Source organism: Sapajus apella, unplaced genomic scaffold, assembly GCF_009761245.1.
Source record: "Sapajus apella isolate SASKATOON/1434 unplaced genomic scaffold, GSC_monkey_1.0 scaffold74, whole genome shotgun sequence".
Taxonomy (NCBI): domain Eukaryota; kingdom Metazoa; phylum Chordata; class Mammalia; order Primates; family Cebidae; genus Sapajus; species Sapajus apella.
This window is the reverse complement of record NW_022437014.1, coordinates 3,972,211-3,985,097: the sequence shown is the minus strand read 5'-3', so window position 1 is coordinate 3,985,097 and position 12,887 is coordinate 3,972,211.

The following is a 12,887-nucleotide window of genomic DNA, read 5'->3' as shown; positions in this document are numbered from 1 at the left end:
GAATACCTGAGAGTGGATAAAAGAAAAGCTCACAGTTCTGGAGGCTAAGAAACTCAAAAGCATGGTCCTGGCTTCTGGTGATGGCTTTGTACTGTATCGTAACGTGGTGAAGAAGGTCAGAGGGGAAACAAATACATGGAAAAACAGGAAAATCTGAAGGGTAGCCTGGCTTTATAACCACACAGTCTCTTGGGAACTAATCCATTGCTGTGAGAAATAATCCAATGACTCAAGAGCAAACACTCCCTCTACTGTGAGAACAGCACTAAGCCATTCATTAGGAATCCTGCATGCATAACCCAAAGACCTCCCACTAGGTCCAGACCTCCCAACTCCATCCCATCAGGGATCAAATTCCAACTATGAGTTTTGGTGAGGACAAGCAAACCACATCCAGTACCATATAGTTTTGATTACATTAGGTTTGCAGTCTAGTTTGAGAGGGCAGACAGTGTGATGCCTCTGGCTTTGCTCTTTTTGCTCAAGATTGCTTTGGCTATCTGGGATCTTTTGTGGTTCCCTATGAATATTAAGATTTTTTTATTTCTGTGAATAACATCACTGAAATTTTGGTAGGGATTGAATTGAGACTGTAGATCACTTTGAATAGCATGGGCATTTTAAGAATATTAATCCTTTTAATTCATGAATATAGGCTATCTTTTCATGTATTCCCATTATTTGTGTCTTCTTCAATTTATTTCATCAATGTTTTATACTTTTCAATGTATAGATCTTTCACTTCTTTGGTTAAATTTATTTCTAAGCATTTTTTGTAGCTTTTGTAAATAGGATTTAAAAAAAAAAAAATTTGCAGATAATTGTTAGTGTATAGAAATGTTCCTGAGTTCTGTATGTTAATTTTGTATCCTGTAACTTTGCTCAATTTGTTTATTAGTGCTAACAGCATTTTGCTGGTGTCCTTAGAGTTTTCTCTATGTAAGGTCACATCATCAGCAAAATATGTGTTTTTAGTCATATAAGCTACTTTGGGGACAAATAAAGTGATGGTACCAAATTAAATTACCGCCTGACAGGTAGCTATAAAATGATGGGTTGAAATGTTAGCATTAGCTAGTGCTCCAAAGTCTAAATCTGCTGTGTAAAAGTCAGTTATGGAGACAACAAGTGCTGATTTTGCTATAGTAAAACATTGCCAAACTTGAGGAATGCCTGTGTGTTTGGGAAACCCATCTCCTGCACTTTTATCTACCTTTAAAAATCAAAGTTCATTCAGAAGAGAAAATAGTATTACCTCTAGGCTCTAGGCAGCATAACTAGAGAAATTCCATTTCATAACAAAATTCTGCTATAGAAATAGTAAAATTAAGGTTCTTAACCTTTAATGATGCCTCTGTTTTCTGTTGAGGATTAATGTGATGTTCTTAGTAATGCAGTCTATGGTTAGCAGATTAAATTGCTATATATGCTACACACCTTGCCAATTTCTACCCTCCTTTTTATGTTTTGAGTTCAGCAAATGCTGAACTCAATGTTCAAATGTTACTTCTCTAGGCATTGCATAAATAGCTAATGAGACTGTAACAAACAATATCTTGGCCCTTCCCTCAAGGAGCTCCCCTAGGTTACCAATTTCAATGTTTTTTTTATTTTTAATACCACAAATATGCTCAATAGAATGATCATATTGAATCAAGGTAGTCTTTGATGATTCAGAAGATACTTCCAGGTCTTGTAGTATTCAAGGTCAAATTATAGGTATCAGTTATCATGGTATAATCAAAGCCTTGACATTTTAGTTAATAGATTTGGATTGAGTAGGCTGAAATTAAGAGTATATTGCCTCTTGCACACTAATGTTATCACTGAGAATCCCAGAGCACAATGAAACTCTTGAAGACAATGACTTTCATGAACTGCTTAAGAAAAAGAAAGATACCTTTCTCCTTTTATAAACAGCATCGTCATTCAATTAATAGAATTTATTGAATGCTTACTGTACAAGGATACCTGTCCACTTTAAGTGACCCCCTTGATTCCACACAAGTGAGCATATTTATTTGTTTTATATTTGTTTGTTTTATATTGGGATACTCTGTTCTTTATGTTAGGGAAGCTACTCTAAGAATAACAACACAGTAAAAATCTTCATTTCGTTTTTAAAAAAATACATTGTTTCATTTAGATTCAGCTTCTCCTTTGAGAAATGCCTCTTTTTCTAGCAAGGGTATAGTGCAGAGAAGTAATGTAGAATCAATAGGACTCAGAGGACTGAGATTCTTTCAACAGACACTGTGGATATGGGAAGTAACTCTACCAATAAAGGAAAACCAACAGTGACTGGAAGGGAAATGAGATAGTTTACCTGGAAGACAGTGAATTCCTTCCCCTTGGCAATATGAGTGTGCCAGGGGACAGTAGTCTGGGAGAGTAACTGCTTCTTGATCTTTAAGCTTCCCTGAGTGAGGACTTGAAAAGATGGTAGCCTCAGCCACCAAAGGCGGGACCAGAACTGGTATAAAGATGATGGTTAAACTGAGGAGGAGTTGAAATGGTAACTGAAGTTCCAAAAATAGATAGGTATTTTTGCTGATTTAAACTAACACTGTTTCCCCTCAAAACATTGAATTTGACTGTATTTAAATGTTGTAGGATAAAGAACAGTTCTTGTAATGTAGCACTTTAGGTTAATTAAATTTTTAATGCCACTTCATGGAAAGAATACTTGCCCCATTTCCTGATATTCTCAGGCGTGCTAGGGAAAGATACAGGGAGACAAGCCCCCTGGCAGCCTTCCATGAGCTGCACATTTCACATTAGTATTTAATACTAATGGCAAATTTGCTACACATCACTAATAAGTATTTACTAATAGACTGTACTTTTTTCTTTCTTTTTTTTTTTTCTTTTGAGATGGAGTTTTGTTTTTGTTGCCCAGGCTGGAGTGCAATGGTGCAATCTTGGTTCACTGCAGCCTCTCTCCCAGGTTCAAGTGAGTCTCCTGCCTTAGCCTCTCAAGTAGCTGAGATTACAGGCATGCGCCACCAGGCCCAGCTCATTCTGAACTATACATTATTAATATGTATTTGTTAATTACTAATTTACTGCATGTTGCTAGTTAGGTGTGCATCTGAAGCTAAGATGTCACCTGAAGCCCAGTGCTCCTTGGAGATTTAGGTAAACTTGAACTAAACTGCTAATTTCAAGGCCTATGAAAGTCAGGATACCAATGCCTTATAACCCAGAAGATATCTGTAAATTTCTAAATACTTTACTTTTTCATGATTCTCTCTTTGTACTTCCATAATTGGGTCCATAAAGTATACAATCTTGTACAGAGATTTAAAAATTGCACAACATTTGTAGACTTGACTAAAACAAAGACTATCTTTAGAAATATTTTTGTGATTATTAAAGTAATATGTGAGTCCATAATAATGTATATCTAAACTTTTAGCTGGGTGCGGCAGCTCATGCCTGTAATCCTAGGACTTTGGGGCTCTGAGGAGGAAGGATTGTGTGAGTGAGCCCAGGAGTTCAGGACCAACCTGGGCAACATGGCACGACCCCGTCTCTACAAAAAATTTTAAAAATTAGCTGGGTGTGGTGGCACATGTATGTGGTCTCAGCTACTCGGGAGGCTGAGGTGGGAGGATTGCTTCAGCCTGGAAGGTTGAGGCTTCAGTGAGCTGTAATCACTCCACTTCACTCCAGCCTGGGCAACAGATTGAGACACCAACTGTGAGAAATAAAGTAAAATAAAGTTTAACAATTAACCAGGGGCTAAAAAGGGTTAGTTTGTAAGATGTCTATGGGAAGTAGTGGTAAATGGGAAGACAATTTTAGCATAGCCGATAGCATAGAAGAATAGGAAATTAAAAACCTTGATTGAAGGTCTTAGCTGGATATATGCTTGATAGCTTTAGCGGCAGTACATCAGACTGGCCAGGCAGACCCATCTATAGAAATTTACAGGAATCCAAAAAGATCTCAGATATGTACACCTAAGAAGAAGGAAGGTCCTGTAGTTAAAAGATATCTTTATTAATTTGTGCCCACAGGAAGCTTGAGAAGGAAGACGGGAAACAATGAAGAAACAATCCAAATAGGATATAATTTACAACTTCATTGTATAGGATCACACATAATCCAGCATTTTTTGTTTATTTGTTTGAGATGGAGTCTCACTCTGTTGCTCAGGCTGGAGTGCAGTGGCATGATCTCAGCTCACTGCAACCCCCAGCTCTTGGTTTCAAGAGATTCTCCTGCCTCAGCCTCCTGAGCAGCTGGGACTACAGGCACCCGCCACCATGCCCTACTAATGTTTGTATTTTTAGTAGAGATGGGGTTTTACCATGTTGGCCAGGCTGGTCTCGAACTCCTGACTTCAGGTGATCTGCCCACTTCAGCCTCCCAAAGTGCTGGGATTACAGCCTTGAGCTACTGTGCCCAGCCAGTCCAACACATTTTATAATCCATTGGAGATTATGGTAGGATTATGGAGGACCCAATAAGCAGATACTTTATCAGAGATTATATCAGAAGGCAGAAAGGACAGTATTTCCTTTTGGAAAATAATCAAAAATGAATAAATTTCAGGATTCTGAGCAAAAGAAGGGTAAAAGTCAGGAAATCAGTGAAATCACAGGTCATTTTATATATTTGACATCGTATTCCTTTCTTATTCTTTAATTGATTTCAGATTTTTTAGTAAAGGCCTTTATTGAAGAAACTTGCTTTCCTAGTCATGTGAAGAAAGAAATAACATAGTGGATGGTTTGAGGTCCTGCAATGGGAAGAGAGACTGAGAATTTTTTAATTTTGGAGGCGAACTTATGTATTACGTATATTTAAATCTAAATACAGTGAAGGTAACAAATCTCAAGTGACAGCCTGATTTATACATTTATCCTTCAAGCCGAAAAACTTTATTTATTGTATTGCAGATCTGTTGGGAATGAATTCCAGCTTTTGTTTTTAATTTGCCTTTATTTTTGAAAGATATTTTCTCTGGATATTGAAGTGTAAGTTGGAAGCTTTTTCCCCTTAGCTCGTTAAATATGTCATTTCATTGTTCTCTGCGTCTCTGGTTTCCGTTGAGAAGTCATTTGTAATTCTTATTGTTGTCTCCCTGAAGGTAATGTGTCTCTTTCCTACAGCTGCTTGTAAGTTTTTGTTTTTTGTTTTTTTTGAGACGAAGTCTTGCTCTGTTGCCCAGGCTGAAGTGCAGTGGCACAATCTCAGCTCACTGCAACCTCCACCTCCAGGGTTCAAGTGATTCTCCTGCCTCAGCCTCCAGAATAGCTGAGATTACAGGTGTGCGATACCATGCCCAGGCTAATTTTTGTATTTTTAGTAGAGACAGGGTTTCACCATGTTGGCCAGGCTGGTCTCGAACTCCTGACCTCAGATGATCCACCCACCTCAGCCTCCCAAAGTGCTGGGATTACAGGCATGAGCCACCACACCCATCCTTAAGATTTTCTCTATATCTTTCATTCTCAGCAAATTGACTAACAAGCATCTAGGGCGATTTTTTAAAATTTATTTATTTACCTACTTGGGGTTCTTGAAGCTATAGGTTGATTGTTGGTTATTATCTCTTCAAATAATGCATCTCCTCTATTCTCTTTCTCTTTTACTTCTGAAATTCAGATTATATGTATATCTAAATCTTAGTGGATGAGCTGTTAAGACACAGCAAAAGAAGGTCAGTGAGAAAACAGTCGACTGAAGGTCAGAGAGAAAAAGAATATAAACTAATGAAACAGAGACTAAAAGACATATAGGATATAGTAAAACAATCAAGCATACATATATATGTTAAAATTATGAATATATAAGTAACAAAAATTATATAAATATATAAAAATTATATATGTAAAAATGTTATACGCAGAGTTGATTCTCATTACTTGATTCCATAAGAATTTATAGAATTTATTATTTGGTTCTATAAAGTTACTATGAACTCCAAATTAATGAATACTAAATTGTTGTCCCTAGGGAAAATACAAGATTAGTTACTTCATTTACATTATTGATTCATTAACATTGAACTCATGACCAGCAGCACTATAACTCATACCTGAACAAAGCTTGTTTAAAACATCTATTTTCTCTGTAAGGCACATGACAGCCTTCTTGCTCCTAGGAAAGCTGAGACCATTTTAAATAGCAAAATCGGCAACAAAAAGAACAAAATATAAAAAACATGGCACTCAATAGTGAAAAGACCGTCTATTTAGTAGTGTTATACATGTCCATAGTGTTCACATCATGACAACTGGCATGAAGGCAGACATTGCTTTGTTCCACCTCAGCTAGGCACATGCATATTGGGTGACTCAAATTTGTTGCCCGCTGTGCATCCACATGTCCCAGAACACTTCAAAAGCCCTGGGAGCTTTGGTTTTGGCATTACTAATAAATTTTAGTGAATAGAATTCTCGAATAAGGAATCTGAGAATTATAAGGGTCAACTTATATCTATATAAATATATTTATGGCTGGGCATGGTGGCTCACAGTCTGTAAACCCAGCATTTTGGGAGACTGAGGCAGGCAGATTGCCTGAGGTCAGGAGAGACCAGTCTGGCCAACATGGGGAAACCCCACCTCTACTAAAAATACAAAAAAATTAGCCGGATGTGGTGGCGTGCACCTTTAATCCCAGCTACTCAGGGGGCTGAAGCAGGGGAATTGCTTAAACCTGGGAGGTTGCAGTGAGCTGAGATTGTGCCACTGCACTCCAGCCTGGTGACAGAGCAAGACTCCATCTCAAAAAACATAAAAAATGAAAAAATATATATATTTATAATTTTTGTAATGTATTAGCACAAGTAGTATAATGTTATATATTTAAAAGTACATATATGTTTTAAAATAGAAAATAAATTATATTTTTATATCTGTTTATATATGTACATGTTTTTTCCAAATTATCTATCTCTTTTAGCTGTTACAGTGGGAGCAGTGTTCTGTTGCTTCCTATTCCTTCTGGAAACAGAAGTCCTTCATCAACATTTAGAAATGTTTACTAAGTTTCCTGATGGCATTATTTTCTACTAAAAACATCTATTGCTAGAGCCCTTAGGAACCTGCTGTAAGACTCAGATTTGGCCCTGTGCAGATAACAATTTCTGAAACTTTTGAATTATTCTTTTCTAAGTATTAGTATCTCCTTCCTTTTCAGTTTTGTTCTGACTTAGTTAAATTTTGTCTTTTTACCTGTTCACTTTAAGCAAGGCTGGTAAAATGCCCATGTCTGCTGGTGAGTTGAGACCATTATCAAAATGAGTGATGTCGGCTTGAGTTTTCCCGTAACTTAGAAGAAAATCCCATGGTGACAACACGGGAGTTTCCTGTAAAATACTGATTTCTAAATAGATTCAAATCAATTGGTTGAGAGCGCTCCTCCCCCTGATGGAAGCAGGGTATAAGTCTCCATATCTGGTTCACAGAAGAGACAGAAAAGCAAAGTCCTGGGCAGGTAGGAGACACACTGAGGAAAGAACGACCTGGGAGGATGGAGGAGTGTGGAAGGAGGACAGGACACAGAAAATAGCAAAGGAGCTGGAGAAAACCCACCATTCTCTGAATTAGTCTCCATCCTTTTTTTTTTTTTTTTTTTCCTTCCCTGAGATAGATCACCCTCTTGTCACCAGGCTGGAGTGCAGTGGAGTGATCTTGGCCCACTGCAACCTCCCCTTCCTGGGTTCAAGCTATTCTCCTGCCTCAGCCTCTGGAGTAGTTGGGACTACACAATGCCTTGCTAATTTTTGTATTTTTAGTAGAGACAGGGTTTCACCATGTTGGCCAGGACAGTCTCCATCTCTTGACCTCGTGATCCACCCACCTTGGCCTCCTAAAGTGCTGGGATTATAGACCTAAGCCATTGCACCTAGCCAGTCTCCATCTTAACTCTGTCTTCTTCCGATTTCCCCGGATTCCTGTAGATTTTTAGAGCAACATGGAAATGGAGGTGAAGCTAAGGGAAAACAGAGATCCCACTGCAAGAGTTGCAGGGAAAGTAAATAAGAAAAACCCTTGCTAGGAGAAGGCACCAGAAGTAGCTCTTGAGAACAGAGCTGAAAGCATCCCCAGGCAGTAGGGATCTCAGAGAAGGAGGGTTCATTACAGGATCACTTCCGGAAATCTTGAAGGCCTAAGGACAGAGAGAGGTTTTGTTTGGTTTTATTTTTTCCCTTCCCTAGTGAAATTGTGAGTGGCCTTGGGAGATCCCTCTCCCCAAGATGAAGGCCTACAGAACTCAGTCATGGCACGTAAACTCCAATAGTTATCTCTTTGAGCCAGTTTCCTATTAATAAATACCCTTTATTCAGTGCTGTGTTAATTTGTAAAGGTTTGTATCACCCAATGGGCCTTGTTTTTCTTTTCCCAGTCCAGGATTGCTAAGTAGGAACTTAGGCAAGTAAAGAGTTGACCAAACTCGCTCCCCCTATATTAAGTTACCCAGGGGCAGGCTCATTTCTATAATCCCAGCACTTTGGGAGGCCAAGGTGGGTAGATCATTTGAGGCCAGGAGTTTGAGACCAGCCTGGCCAACATGGTGAAGCCTCGCCTTTACTAAAAATACAAAAAACTAGCTGGGCATGGTGGCTCATACTTGTAATCCCAGCTACTTAGGAGGCTGAGGCACAAGAATCACTTGAACCTGGGAGGTGGAGGTTGCAGTGAGTCGAGATAGCACCACTGCACTCCAGCCTGGGTGACAGAGTGACAGTCTGTCTCAAAAAAGAAAAAAAAAAGTTTCCCAGGGTGCTTTGATCGGATGTCTCTTTCCACTGTGAAAAAGGTATCTGGTGTCCCACTAGAACTCTAACCGAAATTTCAAGTATCCTTATAAGACAGAACAGGGAGGAGAGGAGAATCATTTCAAGATGGTGAAATAGCTAGAGGACAGATTTTCCCTTAATCAGATGAAAAACAGTAACATCTATCTGTGTGTGTGTGTGTGTGTATATGATTTGTGAGGACAATAGCATACAGTGCCTCTTTAGACATGCCTTGAGCCTTAGAACCATCAAGCAGGCCTCCCTTGGGAAGAAAATTAAGTTCCATAGATAGGCCTTAAAGGGTGCTGTTATTTTGTACTTTTTGGAAGTTGGTGAGATGAAAATTCCACAGTATCACTTAGAAATGTTATGGCACTTCTGAAAACACAGTGAGCCCATAATATGATATCCCAGGCAGTGGGGATAAAAAATATTCAGTTTGCCAAAAGAAATGAAAGCAGGTGTCAGTACAAAAACTTGTACATGACTGTTCAAAACAGCATTGTTCATAACAGCCAAAAAATGGAAACAGCCCAAATGCCCATTGACTGATGACTGCATAAAGATGTATGTATACATATAATGGAATATTATTCAGCAATAAAAAGAAATGGAGTTCTTCGTGCTGCCAAAGAGATGAACTTTGAAAATGTTATGTGAAAGAAGCCAGTCACAAAAGGCCATACTATATGATTCCATTTACACAAAACATCCAGAATAGGCACATCTGTAGGTACAGGAAATAGATTAGTGGCAACTAGAAGCTGCAGTAAGGTGGAAAACAAATGGGAAATGACTGCTGGTCCTTTGAAGACATTGTGGGTTTGGTCCCAGACCACAGCAATAAAGCAAATATCACCATAAAGCAAGTCTCACACGTTTTTTCATTCCCAGTGCATAGAAAAGTTATGTTTATACTATACTGAAGTCTGTTAAGTGTATGATAGCATTATGTCTAAAAAAGCAATGTACATACCTTAATTAGAATGTGCTTTACTGCTAAAAATTCTAACCATTTTTGAGCCTCGAGTGACTGATAATCTTTTTGTTGGTGGAGGGTCTTGCCTTGATGTAGATGGCTGCTGAGTGATGAGCGTGGTGGTTACTGAAGGTTGGGGTGGCTGTGGTAACTTCTTAAAATAAGAAAACAGCGAATTTTGCTGCATCCGTTGATTCTTCCTTTCCCAAAAGATTCATCCATAGTATGCAATGCTGTCTGAAAGCGTTTTACCCACACTAGAACTTTTTCCAAAATTAAAGTCAATCCTCTCAAACCCTGTTCCTGCTTTTCAAAAATTGGTGTAATATTCTAAATCCTTTGTTGCCATTTCTACAGTGTTCACAGTATCTCCACTAGGAATTGATTCCATCTCAAGAAATTACTTTCTTTGCTCATCTATAAAAAGCAACTCCTCATCCATTAAAGTTTTATCATGAGATTGCAGCAATTCAGCCCCACCTCCAGGCTCCACTTCTAATTCTAGTCGGCTTATTATTTCCACATCTACAGTTACTTCTTCCACTGAAGTCTTGAAGCCCTCTAAGTCATCCATGAGGGTTGGAATCAACGTATTCCTAACTCCACTTGATATTTTGACCTCCTCCTATGAATCACAAATGTTCTTAATGACATTGAGAATGATGAATTCTTTCCAGATGGTTTTCTTTATATATATATATATTTTATTGCTTTTTAGGTTTGGGGGTACATGTGAAGAACATGCAGGATTGTTGCATAGGTACATACATGGCAATGTGGTTTGCTGCCTTCCTCCCCATCACCTATATCTGGCATTTCTCCCCATGTTATCCCTCCCCAACTCCCCACCCTCTGCTGTCCCTCCCCTAATTCCCCCACACAGACCTCAGTGTGTGATACTCCCCTCCCTGTGTCCATGTGTTCTCATTGTTCAACACCTGCCTATGAGTGAGAACATGTGGTGTTTGATTTTCCGTTATTGTGTCAGTTTGCTGAGAACGATGGTTTCCAGATTCATCCATGTCCCTACAAAGTACATGAACTCATCATTTTTGATGGCTACATAATATTCCATGGTATACATGTGCCACATTTTCCCTGTCTAGTCTATCATCAATGGGCATTTGGGTTGGTTCCAGGTCTTTGCTATTGTAAACAGTGCTGCAATGAACAATTGTGTGCATGTGTCCTTATAATAGAACAATTTATAATCCTTTGGAGATACACCCAGATGGGATTGCTGGGTCAAATGGAATTTCTAGGTCCTTGAGGAATCACCACACTGTCTTCCACAATGGTTGAACTATATTACACTACCACCAACAGTGTAAAAGTGTTCCTATTTCTCCACATCCTCTCCAGCATCTGTTGTCTCCAGATTTTTTAATGATCGCCATTCTAACTGGCATGAGATGGTATCTCAGTGTAGTTTTGATTTGCATTTCTCTAATGACCAGTGATGATGAGCATTTTTTCATATGTTTTTTGGCCTCATATATGTCTTCTTTTGTAAAGTATCTGTTCATATACTTTGCCCACTTTTGAATGGGCTTGTTTACTTCTTGTAAATGTGTTTTAGTTCTTTGTAGATTCTACATATTAGCCCTTTGTCAGATGGGTAGATTGCAAAAATTTTTCCCCATTCTGTTGGTTGCCGATTCACTTTAATGATTGTTTCTTTTGCTGTGCAGAAGCTCTGGAGTTTGATTAGGTCCCATTTGTCTATTTTGGCTTTTGTTGCCAATGCTTTTGGTGTTTTCGTCATGAAGTCCTTGCCTATGCCTATGTCCTGAATGGTTTTGCCTAGATTTTCTTCTGGAGTTTTTATGTTGTTAGGTCTTATGTTTAAGTCTTTAATCCATCTGGAGTTAATTTTAGTGTAAGGTGACAGGAAGGGGTCCAGTTTCTGCTTTCTGCACATGGCTAGCCAGTTTTCCCAACACCATTTATTAAACAGGGAATCCTTTACCCATTGCTTGTTTTTGTCAGGTTTGTCAAAGATCAGATGGTTTTATATGTGTGGCATTGCCTCTGAGGCCTCTGTTCTGTTCCATTGGTCTGTATTTCTGTTTTGGTACCAGTAACATGCTGTTTTGATTACTGTAGGCTTGTAGTATAGTTTGAATTCCGGTAGTGTGATGCCTCCAGCTTTGTTCTTTTTGCTTAGAATTGACTTGGCATGCGGGCTCTCTTTGGTTCCATATGAAGTTTAAGGTGGTTTTTTCCAGTTCTGTGAAGAAGATCATTGGTAGCTTGATGGGAATAGCATTTAATCTATAAATTAGTTTGGGCAGTATGGCCATTTTCACCATATTGATTCTTCCTAACCATGAGCATGGAATGTTTCTCTCTCTTTTTGTGTCCTCTCTTATTTCCTTGAGCAGTGGTTTGTAGTTCTCCTTGAAGAGGTCCTTTACATTCTTTGTTGGTTGTATTCCTAGGTATTTTATTTTCTTTGTAGCAGTTGTGAATGGCAGTTCATTCTTGATTTGGCTCTCTTTAAGTCTGTTATTGGTGTATAGGAATGCTTGTGATTTTTGCACATTGAGTTTGTATCCTGAGACTTTGCTGAAGTTGTTTATCAGTTTCAGGAGATTTTGTGCTGAGACGATGGGGTCTTCTAAATATACACTCATGTCGTCTGCAAATAGGAACAATTTGACTTCGTCCTTTCCTATTTGAATACCCTTTATTTCTTTTTCTTGCCTGATTTCTCTGGCTAGAACTTCCAATACTATATTGAATAGGAGTGGTGACAGAGGGCATCCTTATCTAGTCGAGATGGTTTTCAATTGACTTTGCCCAGATCCATCAGAGGAATTGTTATCTGTGGCAGGTATAACCTTACAAAATGTATTCCTTAATTATAAGACATGAAAGTTAAAATTACCCCTTGATTTATGGACTGCAGAATGGGTGTCGGGTTAGCAGGCATGAAAAGAACATTAACATTTTTGTACATCTCCATCAGAGCTCTTGGATGATCAGTACATTGTCAACAAGTGGTCATATTTTCAAAGGATTTTTTTTTTTTTCTGAGCAGTAGATCTCAACAGTGGGCTTAAAATATTCAGCAAACCATGCTATAAACAGATGTGCTGTCATCCAGGCTTTGTTGTTCCATTTATACAGAACGGGTAGAATAGTTAA